Raw genomic sequence first — 6,646 nt, forward strand, 5'->3', positions numbered from 1 at the left:
GAGCTCGGCGGCAGGGCGCCTGTTTTGCATGCAAAATGTCTCTGGTGCATAGCTGTCAGCTTTTCCCTTTTCTTGCTTGGAACCCTATTCGGAATAAGGGAATTTCCCTTAAAAAGGGGGAAACGTTGACAGCTATGCTCTGGTGCAACACGCGCACACGCATATTCAGGTAGGGCTGGAACTGGGAGAGTTTCCCGCCGGAAGCCCTGGGGAGCCGCTGGCGGCAAAGCTGAGGTTGAGGAGCAGTGAAATTGACTCCAGTGTAAGGCAGCTTCCTTTGAGTGGGGAGGGAGGAGGGGGAACTTCTTAACACTGGATTTACTTCAGAAAAATCTTTCAAAAGCTGGATGCTCCCAGGGATGGGGAGATCCTGTGGCCCTCCAGATTTGCATTCCATCCATCCGCCAGCTCCCATCATCCCAGTAAACAAGGCCAATAGTAATGCATGATGGAAGTTGTACTGCAGCAGCATCTGGGAAGGAGCACTCTCATTCCTCATTCCTGACTTCCAGATACAGTGAAATAAATAACCTTTGTTTCCCTGCTCCGTCACCCAGTACTGATAAAAGCTTACAGCTCAGGCTACACATCTCCTAGTCTGGGACTTAAAATATTTATCCTTTTTACCACTCCATGCTTGTGCACTGGCCATATATCATCCATGTGACAGGGGTGTCGTTAGCAACCTGCACTGCAGATCCTGCATTGAGTGAGGGGGATTGGCCTGGATGACCATGAAGGTGCCTTCTAGTTCTCTGATTCTAAAGCCATGCTAAAACATGCTGTGGAGCAGTGAGAAGCGGATTGGCAATTTCTGTGAATACATTCAAATATCATCCAAGTGGATAGCTCTGATGGGCGGAGCGTGGTGCTGATAAAGCCAAGGTTGCAGGTTCAATCCCCATATGAGACAGCTGCATATTCCTGCATTGCAGAGGGCTGGACTAGATGATCCTCACGATCCCTTCCAACTCTACAATTCTATAATTCTAAGCTCTTGGAAGTTGAGATGTCCAACTCAGGCCAGCTCCAGGCTTGAAGATGCCCTGGGTAAAGAGGGGGTCCCCACTTCTGTTGGTGGACCGCCCTTGGTCTTAACTGGCTGTGGTGGCAACTCTTGACAGCACCAAATAGATGCATCTGTTGTTGTTGTTGTTTAGTCGTTTAGTCGTGTCCGACTCTTCGTGACCCCATGGACCAGAGCACGCCAGGCACTCCTGTCTTCCACTGCCTCCTGCAGTTTGGTCAGACTCATGTTTGTAGCTTTGATGCATCTAGTAATCTCTTAATTCCCCACAATGCTTTAGAGCAGGGAAACTTCCAGTCTGCAGCCTTAGTTAGGTCTGCCAGGACTCTCTGTTTGGCCTGTGAGGCCTTTGGCCAGGCCAAGCCATGCCCACCCACTCTACACATGATGGTCTTGTGGGCCTAATTTGGCCTGGAAGAAATTAAATGGGTGGCTAAGTGCATCTGGCCTTCAGACATAGCTCACAGAGGCTAGAGGAGATAAGGATCCAGTTCCTCATTCCTGTTTTAAAACTGATGCATGCTAGGTGGAGGGCATGCTGGTAAACTTTAAAATGTGGCTAGAGCCAGCTACCTGGTATTGACCGCTTAGAGGTCTGGGTCGGGGGGGGGGGGGGGATGAAGGGAAACCCAGGCCAGGCAACAGCAGTGGGGTCTGGGCTCTAGCAGTTGCCCAAGAATATCAGGTGTTGACTCCCATCCTGTATTCCAGCAACAGAAAGTGTTATAATAATGTAAGAAAAGCCTACTGGATCAGGCCATCCAGATGCCTATGAGAAGCTGCAAAGAGGACCTGAGCATCTGCACTCCTTCCTGTGGTTTCCAGCAAATGGTGATCTATTGGCATAGGGAATCTATACCTCATGCAAAAACAGAGCAAAAACTACAGTACTTACTGTGTGGAAAGACCAGTGGTCTTTAAACCACACAGCCAGTTTCAATTTTGACAGTATTTTGTTGTTGTTGTTGTTGTTCCAAGTTCTTTCCAAATTGAGAGCAGTGGCATGCATCCCATGGGAACAGATCTTGATGGTAGTTAAATGCAAACCCTCCCCAATTACAGCATAGCTATAGAACCAGTGGTTTCCAGTTTCATTCTTGCCGGTTTGTCATTGATATGTAGGCAATCCTCTAGAAAGCTACAGCTTCTGTTATTGTTTCTGGGTGATACTGCAGTGCCTGGGGAAAGAGTCTCTCCCACCCCTTTTCTCTTTTGTACAAAAACAAGCTTCAGGCTTTATGGAGGTGATGTAATGCCATCTTCAGCTCCTCTGGGACAGTTTATTAAGTCTTCTGTGTAGTATCAGTTTTATGATTCAGGAAATATGTCCTTCATATCTCATGCAATTAATCCTGGACCATCTGCATGAAAGCAAATAAGGGAGGAAATGAGGGAGACAAAAATGGCAGTGCAGATGTTTCAGACAAAAATATGTTTACACTATTTCACTCTCTTGTGACTGAAAATCTACAGCCAGCACCTTCCAGTTTATGAATTGTTTCTCTGGATATATTGCTGGGCTATCCTGAAATGTGTCAGCCAGACCGAAGTCCTAAACTTCACAGTGGGAGAAATATTACCCAAATTACTCATTTGGAAGTCTGGCGCTTCCACCAACACACGATGCCAAATATTTAATGCTTCGCCCTTTAAGCTCCTGCCTACCCTGTGGCTTCCCATACATTTTCCTTGTTTGTCTTCAGCTGCTGCTCTTTGGGCTCTTCCCCTTTTAATTAGAATTGGATTATACCTTCTTCATGGTTGATTTTCAGAGACAAGAGGAGCAGTTTGGGGTCAGTGTTGCCAAGATTCGTGACCATTGTGGTGCTATGCTATATCCAGTGCACTAGCTGCCTGCAAATATCCTACCAAGCTGCACTTTTAAGTCTTTAGCTAGGCATGCAATTTATTTTAGAAATAAGTAGCAGCATTTCAGATGTGCTTCTAATGCTTTACCCTTTCATCAGGTTTTGGGTTGTTGTTGTTGTTGTTTTGTATTACCAAGAGTCTGGTGATTCTTGTGGTGCTAGAAGTTCAGAAGAGGAACAAAAATGGCTGCCACCTGCTGGAGAGAACTAAGGAGAACTAAGGACTGGGCTGTACACAATATTTTGCAAAAAGAGTTAAAATTGCCCAACATTTTCAGAAAGCCACATGTACGCTTCTTAGATACTGCCTGCTTTCCTTTGTTGGTGTTAGGGCCGTCTTGAGCATACCCGGCGCTGTGGTGCAAAGATCCCTCCGGCGCCCCCCCTTCCCATAGTTGTCGACCAGTTTTAAGGGCTGGAGGAGGCAGGCAGCAGGCTGGAGGACGGCTCCTCTGGCGGGGAAGAGGCTCCTGGCTCAGCTGGCCACTTCATGCCACGGTGGCCACGGCAGGCAGCACGCCAAACGAACGGGCCTGTGCCAAGCAAGCGAGGGCGCATGCGCCGCTCCCACTGAGCATCGGCTCTATGGGTAAGACGGGCCTGGTTGGTGTTGTTCAAACTCTAAATTTGAAAGGGGGAATATTTAATAAAAGATGAGTATATATTTTTTTATTTTGAAGTAAGTTGATTTGTGCACAATGGGGGTTGGGGTTGGGGAGGAAACAAAATCAAAAAGAGGTCTGTTTTGTAAAGACCATCCAATTAACCGATCTGATTACAGTACCACTGAATTAAAAATGGTCCCAAGGTACAGTCTGTGATGCTGTTGCTTTCCTGAAGTTAGAATGCATGGTGACTGCCTGGGAACCACATGCCATCCTTGAAGGAAGAAACATAGGAAGATAGATTTATTTATTTTTTTAAAGAGAGATTAAGGATGCAATTGTATGATAGAGTAATGCATTAGTGCACAGGATATGATTTGATGGAAGACCCAGTATGCTGGGTATACTGAGGCCACGTCAGGTTTTTTGGCAGGACAGTTCAGAAGTGTCGGTGGAACATTCCACCCATGGAACTGTTCTGCCAGTGAAGATATCCTAGCAGAACAGCTGAAATGGGTGGCACCAGGGAGGCACACACTTACTCCAAATCTTATATTTTTTCAGGCCACAGCTGTGCCCCCACTGACAATGCTGCTATATAAGGAATTACCCACCCATTGACACTTGCTTAAACAGATGAAACATTTTACCATAAATTGTGAGAGTTAAAGGTGTTTTCTGTATGTCATAAAATAATAGTGCTTCATGCTCTCCTCCTACTCTTAAGTGGTGAAAACTTTACAGGGCAAGTGTCTTTTGAAGGAAATAGTACTGATTGTCCACTATTTTTTCCAGGCCATGGTTGGGCAACAGACTACTGAACTAGATGAGCCTTTGATCTAATAAGCAAGTCTTTTGTTCTTACTTGTGACTTGCAGTGTCTTTGTAGTGATTACGTTCAAAGGTACATGTCGAACAGGCATTTATAGGGACATAGAAGCAAGCACACAGGCAGGAAGTGCCAGTCCTAAAGTTATATCTGCAAACCAAAAGTTTCAATCAGCTATGTCCGTCAAAACCGAAGCCTTTGGGCAGGCCTCTTTGTTTGCACACCCTAGACTCAGAACATTTACACTTGTTCCAGTTCCATCACCTTGCAGATGGGTGTGGCTCACACTCCATTCCAAGGTGGCTTGACAGAAACTGCTGTCAAATAGCACTGATGATTCATCACCTGCTGTCAAGCTATGTTAAAGGTGGTTGTTGCTGTACCTAACAATATGGTTGTGACAAAACATGGGAAGGAACTTTAGGAATGACTTTAATAGCTATTTACCTTTATTCATGGAGTCCTCCTAATGTAGTGGTGGGGGAACCTGTGTCCAGTTTGTGGCTGGTGCCCACTGGGGACAGCTGGTGCAGAAGGCAGGGATACCAACTGTAGTGGAGCCAGAACCAATGGCAAAGCAACTAACTCTCATTTTATCCCCAATTAGTTCCACAAGAGAGGGAGACTGAGGTTGTGCACATGCTATACCTTTAAAGCACATTCCAAGCACATTCTTTCCCTCAAAGAATTCTGGGCAGTGTACTTCATTAAAGGTTGCTGGGAACTGTAGCTCTATGAGAGTTGAACTACAGTGCCCAGAATTCTTTGAGGGAAAGAATGTGCTTGGAATGTGTCTTATAGGCATAGTGGGCATGCAGCCTTAGGGCAACAGACACACTTGAATCCACTTCAGTTGTTCAAGCATAAGGATCTGTTATGCCAGGGAACCTTTGGCCCTCCAAATGTTACTGAACTACAACTCCCATCAGCTCCAGCAAGCATGACCAGTGGTCAGAGAGGAGGGCCATTTGCTGGGAATCACAGGTGGGCACAGAGCTGGTACACTCAGGCCCTGCTTGAGGGTTTCCCACAGGTACCTGGTTGGCCCCCATGGGAACACAGTGCTGGACCAGATGGGCTGTTGGCCTCATCCAGCCAGGCTGCTCTTATGTTCTTATGAGTTGTAGTCAACTCATGTAGTCAACTGTAGTCAACATCTGGAGGGCCAAAGGTCCCCCACACCACTGATAGGCACTTGAATCAACCCCATAAACTAATGATCGTCAAGAATCACCCTGAGGTTGGTGGGGCAGCATCCAGTTCACCCTAATGGCCCAGCCATCAACTGCCAGCCTCATCCAGCATGGCCAATGAGCAGAGATGATGGTAGTCATAGTCCAAGAATGTGGGGGGAGACGGCACAATTCCCCACCCTGATTTGAATGCTTGTTAGCCTGTTCTCTGAAAACTCAGTGAAATGAGTAGTACCTAAGTTCTAATTTCAGCACAGTCTAAGACATAACTGGGAAAGGAGATGGCATTGTGTGCAGACTGGACAAACTGCTAGTTATACTTCCTGCCTGGAACAAAAGGAAGGGGGGTGGGTGGAAAGAGAAACCTCCAGGCATTGCATGAATTTCTGAAGCTGCAGGAATCTCCCAGGTGGTGCTCAGTCCTGTGCAAAGTTGGCTTGAAAGCCCAGAAATTAGAATCAAATAATACAGTCTTTTATTTGCCTCCATAGAATACTGGCTTTTTCCTGACTTGCCCTCAAAGTAAACTCTAAGCTGCCATGACTTGCCCAACAATCCTGCAGGTATTTACACAGGCAGATTGCCACACATCTCCTTCCCTCTTTTTCTCCCGCCCCTTCCTTTTTTGATATTTTTATTATGACACATAATAATGCATTTTCCTACTTCCTGCTCTCGACACAAGAAAACGTATCAACCATCACTTCTGGGGATGCTTGCAGCCACTTTATGTGTTTGTTTATCACATTTGTACCACATCATTTACCGGTATCCCAAAATGACCTCAAGAGTGGTTTACAAAGATTGGTCCTAAAACAGTCTGAGGCTGTATGCACTCTATACTTTTAAAGCATCTATAGTCTGTTGCAGGGGGAATTATAATTCTGTGCAAGCTAAGCTATAGTGCCCAGAATTCTTTGAGCAAAAGAATGTACTTTGAATGTGCTTTAAAGACGTAGTGTGTACACAGCCTCAAAGAAGAATTCCTCCTCCCTTTAAAAAATAGACTCTTGTGGGTTTGGAAAGTGATCTAGATTGTCTGTGGAGCACATAGAAAAAAACAAGTGCAGGGGAACCTTAGTTCTCGAACGGTTTAGTTGACGATCAAATCAGCTCCCGAACGC

Source organism: Podarcis muralis, chromosome 3 (genome assembly GCF_964188315.1).
Source record: "Podarcis muralis chromosome 3, rPodMur119.hap1.1, whole genome shotgun sequence".
In the NCBI taxonomy this organism is placed as follows: Eukaryota; Metazoa; Chordata; class Lepidosauria; order Squamata; family Lacertidae; genus Podarcis; species Podarcis muralis.